The sequence below is a fragment of the Glycine max genome, chromosome 10, assembly GCF_000004515.6.
Source record: "Glycine max cultivar Williams 82 chromosome 10, Glycine_max_v4.0, whole genome shotgun sequence".
NCBI classification, from domain to species: Eukaryota; Viridiplantae; Streptophyta; class Magnoliopsida; order Fabales; family Fabaceae; genus Glycine; species Glycine max.
The window spans coordinates 8,753,249-8,770,086 of record NC_038246.2 but is presented as its reverse complement, the minus strand read 5'-3'; positions in this window follow the sequence as shown (position 1 = coordinate 8,770,086).

The following is a 16,838-nucleotide window of genomic DNA, read 5'->3' as shown; positions in this document are numbered from 1 at the left end:
TTAGTTGTTCATCATACAGACAAATTAATAGGAGGCAGCTACAGTATTAAAATTCTGTAATACATGCTGATCAGCATAGTGTAAGATGCCTTTATATATATATATATATATATATATATATATATATTAAGTAAAACTGCGGAAGCTATAGTGAGTTATTTCTATAGGGAATTAGGTCACTTAAAATCCTTTGTGAGAAACAAGGCACAACCTGAAGGATCCATAGCTGAGGGGTATTTAGCTGAAGAGTTTCTTACCTTTTGTTCTTGGTACGTTGAAGATATCGAAAAAAGGTTCAATAGACCTAAACGTGTTTGTGATAACCCAATTGATAATGAGACTTTTTTTGTGTCCTCTATCTTCCCACAAATTGGAAAACCAGTAAGAGCTTGTTCAATGTTCACTTTAACTCCAATGCAAAAATTGCAAGCTCATCGATATGTGCTCCTTAATTGCACTATAGTCACACCATTTGTGGAGTAAGTAAAGTGACATAAACTTTTATTGTTATACTACTTATAAATAATAGTCATGTGTATTGATTATAATAATTAATTTATGTAGTGAATTTAGAGAATTCATAAAAAGGAGTTCAAGAGGAAGAAGACCTTCGTCTACAGAGATAGAGAAAAAAGTCAATAAAGAGTTTGTTGATTGGTTTAGAAAGCGGGTGAGTAGTCATTTAGTGGATAGGGATTTTTTTACCGTCTTTGTTTCAAACTCTAACTTCCAATTTTTTTAGATTATGAATCCAGATACAATGAATGAAATGTCTACTAATCTAAAGTTTTTAGCACGAGGACCCTTGGACAATGCAACAAGATTTACTGCATATAATATTAATGGGTTCAAATTTCGAACCTTGGCTCGAGAAGAAGGATTAAAAACACAAAACAGTGGTGTTTTCTTAACATCTAACACATCATGTGTTTCAAGTAGCGTTGATGGCAACTTAAGGCAAGCATATTTACCTTATTATGGGAAGTTGGAAGATATCATTGAGATTAACTACTATGATCGATTCTCTGTTATTCTTTTTAAATGTAAATGGGATGATACTACACGAGATAGAGGGTATAAAAAGGATTGTTGGAATTTTAATTGTGTTAACTTTGATAGATTGATTCATATTGGTGATCGTGAAGAACATGAACCATACATTGAAGCATCTCAAGCACAAATGGTGTATTATGTAGATGATGTAGTCAATGAAGGATGGAGTGTTGTTGTACACATAAAGCCAAGAGATTTATATGACATGGGAGAAGAAGTAGAAGAAAATGCATATGAAAATGAGCCATACCAAGAGCAACAACTTGAACAATTTTCTAGGCTTGATGATCAATATGTACAATTGGCTACAAACCATCTAAATGATGATATAGTTGATTGAATTGTAACTCCTAAAATAGTAAGAAATTCACACTTGCCTAAATATGATATAGTTGATTGACTTATAAATGTTGTTATTATTTCATTTATTAATTATTTTAATCTTGTTTTAATTTTGATAGTATGTCATCTTAAATTTTATTATTCTTTATTTATTTTTCTCTTAATATTGTTGTCATGAATATGTAGTCATGCCAAAGGTGAAGCGTTTTAGAAATCCACAAAAATCAGCACCTCAACCACAATGTCCCTCACCAAGTGATTCCACACAAGCTCCTGAAGTTCCAACTGATAATGTCCCTCTTTCTCATGAATCAACATCTGAAGTTCCAACAATGAATCTTGAAATTTCTTCCCCACCAAGTGATTCTACACAAGCTCTTGAAGTCCCAACTGCTAATGTCCCTCTTTCTCATGTATCAACATCTGAAGTTCCACAAGAAGATGAAACAACTAGACGTCATGTTGGGCGTGAGTCTACACACGGTTGGACTGTTGAGGCAATAGGTATACAAGTATTGTATTTTATTTTTATTTTTGTAATTATCATCATATGAAGTATATTACATTTTCTTATTGAGAAATTCTTTTATTGTTAAAGACTCTGAAGAAACGATCAAGAAGATTAAGGTGAAAGTTAGGGGAGTCAATAGCTTACCTAGAGAGTTACGCATCATTGTGAATTTTGATGACCAAGGCCAAGCAATTGGTGAAGCACAAGCCTTGCTTGCAGGATTTCTTGGAACACTAGCAGTTAATTGCAAATTATTTCCTATGGATTATGATAGATGGTCTGGACCTTCAGGCGTACCTAAAGCTTATTTTGATGATTGCTTTGAAACAATTTTAAAGGTATGTCAATTAGTTATATATAACTTTTTATATCTACACCACTTAGAAACCTTATCTTTACTATTTTTCATATATATATATATATATATATTATTTTGCATATGATATTTGATAAATTTGTCTTTTTTTTAGCCTTAATTTTATTTTAAGATTAATGAAGCTGGTGCAAAACGGTATTGCAAATTGAGTATGGGAAGAAAATGGGCTGCAAATAGGCAACGCTTATGGAATGAATTCAACGATCCAACCAAAACAAGAGATGAAATCATAAAAATTGTGCCGATAGGCATAGATAAAGATCAATGGGCTCGTTTTATTCATTATCGTCATAAACCATCAACATTGGTACAATTAGATTGTTTTAATTATTGAATTGTTTTTATAGCTAATTATATGATTACTATTACAAGTTGTAAACTTGAAATTGCTTTGCATATAGGAACTTTGTAGGAGAAATAAAGAAATTCAAGCAAGCAAGTTATTCCACACACTGGTGGATCCAAAGCTAATCCTAGATGAAGAAATGAGTTGGTAATGACACTAAATGTTAACTTTTACTAATTAAAGAAGTTCAATGTTTACTTACTCTTTATTTATCTTAGTTGTTAGAAACTGGGAAGCTACCAAGTCATGGACAATTATGTTAGACAAGTGGCCTCAGATATCATAAGAAGGGGGGGTTGAATTAAGATATTCCAAACTACTTCCCCAATTAGAAATCTATTTCACTTTTTATTCAAGTTATAAAATCCCTTAACAATGAACTTCTTAAATATTGATTCAAACAGAACAATTTAAATATGAATATAAACCAATAATAAATAAAGAAGTTTAAGGGAAGAGAAAGTGCAAACTCAGATTTATACTGGTTCGGCCACACCCTTGTGCCTACGTCCAGTCCCCAAGCAACCCGCTTGAGAGTTCCACTATCTTGTAAATTCCTTTTACAAGTTCTAAACACACAAGGACAATCCTTCCTTTGTGTTTAGAATTCTTTTACAACAAGAGACCCTCGGTCTCTTAATCCCTTAGAGAATTAGAAGGAGAAGAAGAATGAATCTCTCTTCAAAGAGATAGATTTTACAGTTTGAGCACTCAAATAATTCCTTAATGAATTGCAATTGAATTGGCCAAGGAATTCTTAAGAGGATAAAATGATTTTGCTCTTTGAGAGAATAAACACTTGTTGTTCTAAAAAAACTCTTAGCAAATTCGTGTTATAAGTCACATATATATAGACCATTGGTGGTCTTAAAAAAGCCTGTTGAGAAGTTGTGACTCTTAGAAATATTTTTCTGAAAAACTTGTCTGGTAATCGATTACAGGATTTGTGTAATCGATTACAACTTTTAAAATTTGAATTAAAACGTTTATTAACTGCTGGTAATCGATTACCAAAATTGTGTAATCGATTACACAGTCTAAAATTTGAATTCAAATTTTTAGTAGCTATTGTAAAGTATATTTGGCCACTGGTAATCGATTACCAGAGAGTAAATCCCTTGAAAAACACTTTTTAATTTAAATTACTTGGCCAAACCTTTTGCTAATTCAATTAGGAATTCCCTTCCTAATATACTAGTGATCATCTTGATGTTGTGACTTGTATTCTTGAATCATTGTCTTGAATTTAAACTTGAAAAGACCATTTGCATCAATTGCATCAATCATCATGATCATCATCAAAACACCAAAGGCATTTGCATCTACAAATTATATATTGAAACTCATAAAAGGAAAGATGGATCATTTGTAAATGAAGCAGCAAAGACTATAGCTGTATGTTTTTCTTTAGTAACATTGTTTTCAAGGATCGTGCTTAATCTTAAAACTTTTGTAATTCCTTTTATTACATGTTTGCAGGAACAAATTTAAGTAGGATTGACTCAAAGCATAGTTGATGAATCTGAAGTTTGTCCTCTTGATGTTGTTGGTAGAGTGTTAGGGTTAGAGCACTCTGGGAGAGTGCGATGCATGGGATTAGGAGTTGTTCCTTCTAATACATTCAGGAACACAAGACTTCGAGCTTCTAGTCTGAGCTCTTCTTCATCTGGTGTTGCCTTTCCATCTTCAAACCAATGGCAAGAGAAATACAACAATTTAGAATCATCTTTTAAGGCCTACATGATAATGAAGGAAGGAAGGATCCCCGAAGAATTAACTAGTTATTTCACTCCTGATCAAACACATGTAAGTAATTAATATGCATACATCATTATGTATATGTGAGGTATCCTAAAACTTGTTAGTATAATACACAATGTACTCTTAAAATTGTTTTATATATGTCTATAGTTTATTAATTTATTCACGCATATTAGTTAGGAAATATATTTTGTAATTGGTACGTGTGTTTATTAAGCTAATTAATTTACAGTTTTGTAGGTAGATTTTATAGTTAATCAACAATATTAAGGTAGAATTTTATTCATTTTGGCTAGCTCTTAATACTCTTTATCTCAAGTTAGGTCTTTAAGTAAACATATGTGACCAAGGTAATAACCATGCATAAGTTTAGAATATTAAAACAATTGTTTAGAATTGATTATTTTTATTGATGGTCATTATGATTTAGTATGTGTGATACACCCTTGTATATAGTATATGTGACTAAGAAAATAAGGAGAATTAGAAAATCAATTGTAAAACATCTATTGCTAGCATGATTTAAAAAAACCCCCTCCATAGTATAGTTTTAAAACCTCTTTTAATAAACCTCCGCATTTAGCATAGGTTTAAAACCTCCTACAAAAAAACCTCCATATTTAGTGTAGGTATAAAAACCTCTTCCAATAAACCTCCACAGTTAGCGTAGGTTTAAAACCTCCTTTAAAAAACCTCCACAGTTAGCGTAGGTTTAAAACCTCTACAAAAAAACCTCTGCAAAATGTTCTCGATACCAGAGGTTTTCGAAAACCGCCGCTAATTGCTTGTGGCGAATCTAACTGCGGAGGTTTTTGAAAACCTCCGTAATTTATTTTGCGGAGGGTAAAAACCTCCACTAAATGAAAAAATAACCTCCATTATTTAACAGATTTGTTGTAGTGAATATTTTTTTGGTCTAAGTCAGAGACCACAGATGTTCCGCAACTCACTGGATCAAAGATTAATCCTGCTTATGGTGCGTGACTGTTGTTGGCCAAGAAAATTTTGCACAGGATAAGAATTGAACACGAATTCTCCTGCTAAATAGATCGTTGTCACTCATGTGAACATAATAAAGTCTTACACCACTGCATCAACTCTTTAAATTAAAAAAAAATATTTATCATGAATGAATAGAGAAAATATAATTGAATATGGTGAGGTGAAAAGAGGGCCCACTTATGAACAAAATGGATCTGATCTACGGCTCAAGCCCAAATACCTTTCATTGCATCCTCTCACCTGGATATATTTTTTATGTCGTTTTAGTCATCTCTTTTTATCTGCATTTTAGTAAAATGATTTACTTATAGCAAAGAACCTAATGATAGGCACAAGAATACATTTAGGCATGATAATAAAACAAGTCAGGTATGAAGTTTAACTCTCCATAAAACATCTCCAATCCCACAAAAAGTGAGACGTTTTGGAAAAGACATGTTTAAAAAGTGTAAATCTAGTCTTGCCTTCATCAGATTTTAACAATACTTTGAAAAAATTAATCAAAAACCCATCTTAATTTTTTTTAAATAAAACTTACTTAGATATAATGATCAAATATGTTAGTAGTATTAGGTAAGACCTTATAATAACCAAGTCATGTGTAAGCTACGTACTAGATTTGTTCTGTCACTATAGAAGATATAAATAAGTTAATATTATCTTTATGAAAGGAGAAATACAACAAACAAGCATAATAACTTGATTCATAATTCGAGACTCTACTCAAAAATTGACTTGTTGAACTTGATTCATGAACTAAATTATAAACTGAGGAAGCTTGTGCTAAATTTGAAGACCGAGGAAGCAAAATTCTAACAATTATATAGTGCATGATGCGATTATCAAATGTTAATGACCCGGCCAGCAATCTATCGGTCATTTCAGCCTGATCATTGCAGACCATACGGTGAGCATCATGACTCGAATAATCAAATTTCCAGTCATCAACAATGGTGCCCTCAAAAGGTGCACCTTGACTGGGTAAATGAGTTAAAGAAAAGAACAATGACTGATCAATGACCATAGGAATGCCATGCACCTCAGAGATAATAATGCCATCCTGAATTTTTAAATTGCAGTAGAAGACCTTTACAAGTTCAGGATAATGTGGCAATTTTAATGACATGAAATCAACAAGACCAGAATTTTGAAACACCTGATAGCAATCAAATGTTTCATCATTAAAGAATTCTACGTCTAGGTACTTAGGGTCTAAGATGATTCTAGAAGAAAACTGAGAAAGGTACCGTAGACGCTGATCATTGGATGAAAACAATGTGGATGATCTTGGAGATGACAAAGAGGGATGAATAGGTGTTGTGCGTGCTCCTGATGGGCCGTGGCGGCGATGGGCAGCAGCAACGGTGGTGGAAGATTATCCCTTTCTCTTCTTTGATGGTTCTGCCATTTTGATGAAGTTTCAGTGGATTTCAATCGGTGGAAGTGAAAGAGGAGTGAAAAAGAGGAAGATTGGGCTTTACGGGACGCGATTTGGTGAAGATTTGAGTGAGATACGAAGGTTGGAAGATTTAGGTATGGAGGAGACGTGAGGGGAGGCCGTGGCTGCGCAGCAATTCTGATTTCGTGAGTATTTATAGACGAGGACGAGTTGTAATCGATTACAAGGATTGGTAATCGATTACAGGAGCAATAAGCCTTCTGGTAATCGATTACAGGCTGCCTGTTCATGTGTAATCGATTACACTGGATGGTAATCGATTACCAGAGCCTATCCTAGGCTAGTTTCTTAAGAGAATATCTATGTTTATGCTAAACACATCCAATATGATTAATTATCACTACTAATGCACTTAATTCAATCATTCAACTATTAAATACAAAGGAAATTATAAATTCTATCATAATAATAAGAATTTAAACAAGATCAATCAAAATAATCTATAAACAATCAATCATAAGAGTAAATTAATCAATCAATCCTTATTTTTCTAAATCACTAACATCTAAGAGGCCTAATTCTCTTCTAATAGAGAAGAATACTTCCTTGGGGAGAGGTTTTGTGAAAATATCAGCGAGTTGATTCTTAGTATCAACAAACTCTAATACACAATCTCCCTTTAGGACATGATCTCTAAGAAAATGGTGTCTAATCTCTATATGTTTAGTTCTAGAGTGTTGAATTGGGTTTTTGGATAGATTTATGGCACTAGTATTATCACACCTAATAGGTATGCGATCAAGAAGGATGCCATAGTTAGATAATTGTTGCTTCATCCATAAAATCTGCGCACAACAACTACAGGCAGAGATATACTCCGCTTCAGCAGTGGATAAAGCAACACTGTTTTGTTTCTTACTATGCCATGAGACAAGAGCCGATCCAATGAATTGACAAGTTCCACTTGTGCTTTTTCTATCAGTTTTAGATCCGGCAAAATCAGAATCAGAATATCCTATTAAGTTACATGTTGAATTCTTAGGATACCACAATCCTAAATTGATTGTACCTAATAGATATCTCATGATTCTCTTTACTGCACTCAAATGTGATTGTTTGGGGTTGGATTGAAACCTAGCACACATGCATACACTAAACATAATATCAGGTCTACTAGCAGATAAATAGAGAAGAGATCCGATCATACCTCGATACTATTTTATGTCTATAGACTGACCAGATTCATCTTTATCTAAGTAACAGCTAGTGCTCATCGGTGTAGACATGTGTTTTGCACTTTCCATCCCAAATCTTTTGATCAATTCCTTGCAGTACTTGGATTGATTGATGAATATACCTTCTTGAGTTTGCTTGATTTGTAATCCCAGAAAGTACTTTAGTTCTCCCATCATTGACATTTCAAATTCACTTTGCATATCAAGGGAAAACTCCTTGCACAATGAATCATTAGTGGATCCAAAAATTATATCATCAACATATATTTGAACCAACAAAATATCATTATGCTTTCTCTTTATGAACAATGTGGTATCCACTTTTCCTCTAGAGAATTCTTTTTCTAGAAGAAAATTGCTTAAGCATTCATACCACGCCCTAAGGGCTTGTTTCAAACCATAAAGAGCCTTTTGTAATTTATAAACATGATTTGGTTTATCCGGAATTTCAAAACCCGGGGGTTGTTCAACATATACCTTTTCTTGAATTAAGCCATTTAGAAAAGCACTCTTAACATCCATTTGATAAAGTTTAAAATCCATTATGGATGCATATGCTAAGAGCATTCTAATGGCTTCTAATCTTGCAACAAGAGCATATGTTTCTTCATAGTCTATTCCTTCTTCTTGATTATACCATTTTGCCACTAACCTGGCTTTATTTCTAATAATTATGCCATGTTCATCTAATTTATTTCTAAAAACCCATTTTGTTCCTATGACAGGATAATTTTCAGGTTTTTCTACTAATTTCCACACATTGTTTCTTTCAAATTGATTCAGTTCTTCTTGCATGGCAATGATCCAGTTATCATCTATTATGGCTTCTTTTATATTTTTAGGTTCAATCATAGATACAAAAGCCATATTATTGCATAAATCTTTAAGAGAATGTCTAGTTGTTACCCCTTTTGAGATATCACCAATAATGTTGTCGAGGGGATGATCTCTTGAGGCTTTCCATTCTCTTGGAAGTTCATCATTGGATTTGACTTCTTCTGGAGGATCTTCATTGTTTCCTTTATCATTTCCTTTGGAATCTTGTTCATGAATATTCATTTGTTCTAAAGAATCTGCAATATCATCTAGCATATTCTTTCTTGACAAGATAGCATTAGATTCATCAAAGGTAACATGAATGGATTCCTCGATATTCATAGTTCTTTTATTATATATCCTATATGCTTTGCTTTGTAATGAATATCCAAGAAAAATACCTTCATCAGATTTTGCATCGAATTTTCCTAGATTATCTTTACCATTATTGAGCACAAAGCATTTGCAACCAAAAACATGTAGATGAGAAATATTAGGTTTTCTACCATTATATAATTCGTATGGGGTTTTCTTTAAAATGGGTCTTATTAAGGCCCTATTCATGATGTAACATGCAGTATTGACCGCTTCAGCCCAAAAATACTTTGGAAGAAAAATATCATTTAATAAAGTTCTAGCAATTTCTTCTAATGACCTATTTTTCCTCTCAACAACTCCATTTTGTTGAGGGGTTCTAGGTGCAGAAAAATTGTGTTCAATACCATGTTCATCACAGAATAATTCAAAATCTTTGTTTTCAAATTCACCCCCATGATCACTTCTAATGGATGCAATCTTAAGATTTTTCTTGTTTTGTATAACTTTAGCAAGTTTTCTAAATGCTTGGAATGCATCACTTTTATGTGTAATAAATAATGTCCAAGTATATCTAGAGAAATCATCAACTATAACTAGGGCATAGTAATTTCCTCCAAAACTCATGGTTCTAGATGGGCCAAATAAATCCATATGCAATAATTGTAAGGGTTGAGCGGTTGAAATAACATTTTTAGGTTTGAATGAGACCCTTGTTTGTTTGCCCTTTTGACATGCATCACATAGTTTATCTTTTTCAAATTTCAATTTAGGCAAACCAACTACTAAATCTTTTGAAATTAATTTATTTAAGTGATCCATGTTTATGTGAGCAATTCTTTTATGCCATAACCATGGATCATCATCTTTGCTAAGAAAGCAATGATTGTTTTCTAGTTTTATGCTTAAGTCTATCATGTAAACATTATTGACTCTATGTCCTACATGCTTTATATTAATGTCATGCTTATGTTCTATAAGACATTTTTGAGAATCAAATGATACTAGATAGCCTTTGTCACATAATTGACTAACGCTAAGCAGGCTGTGCTTAAGGCCTTCAACAAGTAGAACATTTTCAATGGAGTTTGAAGAATTTGTACCTATTTTACCAACTCCAAGGATTCTACCTTTGTTGTTGTCACCATATGTTACATGCCCGCTTTTCTTTGGAGAGATATGTGTAAACTTTGATGCATCTCCAGTCATATGTTTTGAGCATCCGCTATCTATGTACCACTTCTTCCTCAACGATACCCACATAATCAAGTTTTTGACTTAGGTACCCAAACTTTATTGGGTCGTTGTGTGTTAGTATAAACTGAGGATCCTTTTGGGACCCATATCATTTTAATGTTGCTGTAATTTTTCTTAAAGTAGCAAGTTGATATGCCATGTCCTCTTCTTCCACAGTAAAAGCAAGTGATAGAATTAGAATTACATTTTTGTGTGGAAGTAGAGAAGTTTTTATGAAACTTTTGTTGTTTTTTAGATTTATACCCTAGTCCATTCTTATTGGAAACATATCTTTGTTTACTTAATATGACATCTAAATTATTTTTACTATAATAAAATTTTGCAAGTGAATTTTTCAACTCTTTAATTTCTTTTTCATATTTTTCACAACATCTACAAGAATCTGATATTTTATTGTCAGAAAAAAGTGGAGATATGAACTTTTTCATTTGTTTTAGAAATTGAGACTTCATTTCTAAGATGATCTAATTCTTTGTTTAATTTTGAAATTTCATTTTCTAAATTTGAAATTGTTTTCTTAGAAGATGAAACTAACTTTGCAAGTTTAATTGACTCTTTATGCAGATCAACAAATGCTTCTTGCAATTCATCAAAAGAAATAGATAAGTTATTTGAAGATGTTACCTCTTCATCACTTTCATAACTTTTAGCCATAAGGCAGAGATTTATCTCTTCATTTTCTGAATCTTCAGAAGATTCCATATCGTTTTCATCCCATGTGATGTATGCTTTCTTCAGTTTCTTTTCACTAAGATTTTTCTTTTCATATTTCTCCATCTTTTTCTTGAAGATGGGACAATCAACCCTCAGATGTCCAGGTTGATTGCATTCAAAGCATTTCAAACTAGAAGATGAAGTTTCTGTCCTTCTCTTTGATTTAAAATTGGGTCGCCTATGATTTCCTCTTACTTTAAGAAACTTGTTGAATCTTTTTACAAAAAGACTTAGATTATCATCATCATCTGGATCATTTTCCTGATCACTTTCTTCTTGAATTGATGATGATGCTTTAAGAGCAATTCCTTTCTTTTTCTTGTCATTTTCTTCATGTTGGTGTAATCTCAATAATTCCATCTCGTGTTCCTATAACTTTCCAAATAAAGTGGCAAGGGACATGTTAGACAAAACTCTTGATTCAGTAATGGCCGTTACTTTAGGTTGCCATTCTCTACTTAAACATCTTAACACTTTATTTATGAGATCCTCATTTTGAAATTCTTTACCTAAGGCTGCTAGATGATTTACTATATGTGTAAATCTCTTTTGCATGCTTTGAATGTTTTCATTTGCATTCATTCTAAATAGTTCATACTCATGAGTTAGTGCGTTTATCCTAGATCTTTTAACATCTATAGTTCCTTCATGTGTTAATCGTAGAGTGTCCCACATTTCCTTAGCACTCTTACAATTTGAAACCCTGAAATATTCATCCATTCCCAGGGCAGATGTTATTATGTTTTTGGCTTTTAAATTGTATTGTACTCGTCTTCTATCATCTTTGGACCATCTATCTCTAGGTTTTTCTATTGTTATGCTTTCACTTGATGAACTACCCTCTTTTGTAACTCTTTCTACTATGGTGGGTATATAGGGCCCAATTTCTATGGCTTCCCAAATATTTAAATCTATTGCCTCAATAAAAATTTGCATTCGGGTTTTCCAGTAGTGGTAACCCTCTCCATTAAAAATTGGAGGTCTATTGATAGAATTTTCTTCTGGAAATAGAGAGTTTGTTGAGGCCATCTTTTTCTTGAAGCATCTAAACTTTATACAAGAATGAGGCTCTCATACCACTTGTTAGACAAGTGGCCTCAGATATCTTAAGAAGGGGGCGTTGAATTAAGATATTCCAAACTACTTCCCCAATTAGCAATCTATTTCACTTTTTATTCAAGTTATAAAATCCCTTAACAATGAACTTCTTAAATATTGATTCAAACAGAACAATTTAAATATGAATATAAAACAATAAAAAATAAAGAAGTTTAAGGGAAGAGAAAGTGCAAACTCAAATTTATACTGGTTCGGCCACACCCTTGTGCCTACGTCCAGTCCCCAAGCAACCCGCTTGAGAGTTCCACTATCTTGTAAATTCCTTTTACAAGTTCTAAACACACAAGGACAATCCTTCCTTTGTGTTTAGAATTCTTTTACAACAAGAGACCCTCGGTCTCTTAATCCCTTAGAGAATTAGAAGGAGAAGAAGAATGAATCTCTCTTCAAAGAGATAGATTTTACAGTTTGAGCACTCAAATAATTCCTTAATGAATTGCAATTGAATTGGCCAAGGAATTCTTAAGAGGATAAAATGATTTTACTCTTTGAGAGAATAAACACTTGTTGTTCTAAAAAAACTCTTAGCAAATTCGTGTTATAAGTCACATATATATAGACCATTGGTGGTCATAAAAAAACCTGTTGAGAAGTTGTGACTCTTAGAAATATTTTTCTGAAAAACTTGTCTGGTAATCGATTACAGGATTTGTGTAATCGATTACAGCTTTTAAAATTTGAATTAAAACGTTTATTAACTACTGGTAATCGATTACCAAAATTGTGTAATCGATTACACAGTCTAAAATTTGAATTCAAATTTTTAGTAGCTATTGTAAAGTATATTTGGCCACTGGTAATCGATTACCAGAGAGTAAATCCCTTGAAAAACACTTTTTAATTTAAATTACTTGGCCAAACCTTTTGCTAATTCAATTAGGAATTCCCTTCCTAATATACTAGTGATCATCTTGATGTTGTGACTTGTATTCTTGAAGCATTGTCTTGAATTTAAACTTGAAAAGACCATTTGCATCAATTGCATCATATCATCATGATCATCATCAAAACACCAAAGGCATTTGCATCTACAAATTATATATTGAAACTCATAAAAGGAAAGATGGATCATTTGTAAATGAAGCAGCAAAGACTATAGTGGTATGTTTTTCTTTAGTAACATTGTTTTCAAGGATCGTGCTTAATCTTAAAACTTTTGTAATTCCTTTTATTACATGTTTGCAGGAACAAATTGAAGTAGGATTGACTCAAAGCATAGTTGATGAATCTGAAGTTTCTCCTCTTGATGTTGTTGGTAGAGTGTTAGGGTTAGAGCACTCTGGGAGAGTGCGATGCATGGGATTAGGAGCTGTTCTTTCTAATACATTCAGGAACACAAGACTTCGAGCTTCTAGTCTGAGCTCTTCTTCATCTGGTGTTGCCTTTCCATCTTCAAACCAATGGCAAGAGAAATACAACAATTTAGAATCATCTTTTAAGGCCTACATGATAATGAAGGAAGGAAGGATCCCCGAAGAATTAGCTAGTTATTTCACTCCTGATCAAACACATGTAAGTAATTAATATGCATACATCATTATGTATATGTGAGGTATCCTAAAACTTGTTAGTATAATACACAATGTACTCTTAAAATTGTTTTACATATGTCTATAGTTTATTAATTTATTCACGCATATTAGTTAGGAAATATATTTTGTAATTGGTACGTGTGTTTATTAAGCTAATTAATTTACAGTTTTGTAGGTAGATTTTATAGTTAATCAACAATATTAAGGTAGAATTTTATTCATTTTGGCTAGCTCTTAATACTCTTTATCTCAAGTTAGGTCTTTAAGTAAACATACGTGACCAAGGTAATAACCATGCATAAGTTTAGAATATTAAAACAATTGTTTAGAATTGATTATTTTTATTGATGGTCATTATGATTTAGTATGTGTGATACACCCTTGTATATAGTATATGTGACTAAGAAAATAAGGAGAATTAGAAAATCAATTGTAAAACATCTATTGCTAGCATGATTTAAAAAAACCCCCTCCATAGTATAGTTTTAAAACCTCTTTTAATAAACCTCCGTATTTAGCATAGGTTTAAAACCTCCTACAAAAAAACCTCCATATTTAGTGTAGGTATAAAAACCTCTTCCAGTAAACCTCCACAGTTAGCGTAGGTTTAAAACCTCCACAGTTAGCGTAGGTTTAAAACCTCTACAAAAAAACCTCTGCAAAATGTTCTCGATACCAGAGGTTTTCGAAAACCGCCGCTAATTGCTTGTGGTGAATCTAACTGCGGAGGTTTTTGAAAACCTCCGTAATTTATTTTGCGGAGGGTAAAAACCTCCGCTAAATGAAAAAATAACCTCCATTATTTAACAGATTTGTTATAGTGAATATTTTTTTGGTCTAAGTCAGAGACCACAGATGTTCTGCAACTCACTGGATCAAAGATTAATCCTTCTTATGGTGCGTGACTGTTGTTGGCCAAGAAAATTTTGCACAGGATAAGAATTGAACAAGAATTCTCCTGCGAAATAGATCGTTCTCACTCATGTGAACATAATAAAGTCTTACACCACTGCATCAACTCTTTAAATTAAAAAAAAAATATTTATCATGAATGAATAGAGAAAATATAATTGAATATGGTGAGGTGAAAAGAGGGCCCACTTATGAACAAAATGGATCTGATCTACGGCTCAAGCCCAAATACCTTTCATTGCATCCTCTCACCTGGATATAATTTTTATGTCGTTTTAGTCATCGCTTTTTATCTGTATTTTAGTAAAATGATTTATTTATAGCAAAGAACCTAATGATAGGCACAAGAATACATTTAGGCATGATAATAAAACAAGTCAGGTATGAAGTTTAACTCTCCATAAAACATCTCCAATCCCACAAAAAGTGAGACGATTTGGAAAAGACATGTTTAAAAAGTGTAAATCCAGTCTTGCCTTCATCAGATTTTGACAATACTTTGAAAAAATTAATCAAAAACCCATCTTAATTTTTTTAAAAAATAAAACTTACTTAGATATAATGATCAAATATGTTAGTAGTATTAGGTAAGACCTTAGAATAACCAAGTCATGTGTAAGCTACGTACTAGATTTGTTCTGTCACTATAGAAGATATAAATAAGTTAATATTATCTTTATGAAATGAGAAATACAACAAACAAACATAATAACTCGATTCATAATTCGAGACTCTACTCAAAAATTGACTTGTTGAACTTGATTCATGAACTAAATTATAAACTGAATTTCAGGATAAAGTTGAACTCGTTAAATATGAACTTGAGTTATATATAACTCAATTCGATTGTTCATTAATTATTATAAAACCAAACTCTCATTTCTACCACATGTAGCCACCCTGTTAAAGGGAAATGTAAGGTTATTTAAGGATAAATTCATATATATGATCTCAATAAAATTTGTACTAAAAAAGAATGTAGTTTAGAAAATAATTACTCTTCCTTTAAAAAAATAGTAAAATAATAACTCTCATCAATGATGAATTTTATATTTAGACTAAACCATTTCACCATAAGCAAAGTTTGAAAGATGATTTATATATCTAGCTATCACTTCATATATATTTGTATGCACGTAAACTAGGTCCATTTAATCAATAATCAACAAGAGGATTAAGGCCAACAAACACTATTAGAAAATATGTTTTTTTACATCGGTTATTTATGACTTTCTACATCGGTTTTTAACTAATGTTGAAAGTACCAATATTGAAAGTATTATCGTTAACATCGGTTTTAAAAAACTGATATTAATGTAAAATTGACAACATCGGTTATTTAAATAACCAATGTTATATAATAAGAATTACACCAAAAAAATGTATGAATGTTGATAGTTAACATCAATTTTAGAATAAAAATCGATGTTAACTTATATGTTAACATCAATTTTTTTAAAAAACCAATGTTAACTTTCAAATGTTAACATCAGTTTCACTCAAAAACGATGTTAACTTATACGTTAACATCGTTTTTTTTTTTAAAAACGATTTTAATATATACAAACAACATTGGTCTTTTGAAAAATTGATGTTAACTTATACGTTAACATCAATTTTTTCAAAAAACCGATGTTGTTTGTGTATATAAACATCGATTTTTTTAAAAAACCGATGTTGTTATTAGGATTTTTTTAATACACTTTTTGTTTTTACAAAAAAACCCAAAAATTTAACCTGTAAATTTCAAATCAGACCACACAACACAACATATATCATTTGCATTCTTCTTTGAAACAATTTTTAACAGAAAGCTAGCTAGTAAACTATCAATTGTAAAAAATCAATTGATAACTATGAATAAATAATTTATTAATAACTATCAATAAAGAATATTCAATGTTAAAAGGAATCAGCAATTGTAAAAAATGTAAAGCAAACTAGTAAACTTATTAACTAAACTAAAATTACATAGTTCCCTAACATCCTAAGTTTCGTTTCTAACTTTGAGATAATACTGTGCCTACTAGATGCGAAGCGCCTTCAATCTCTCTACTTCCAATGGTCTAACATCATTAAAATACTGCATGATCAAATAAAACATAAGTTAATAATGTAATATCAATGATAACAAAATCAAATTTGTTT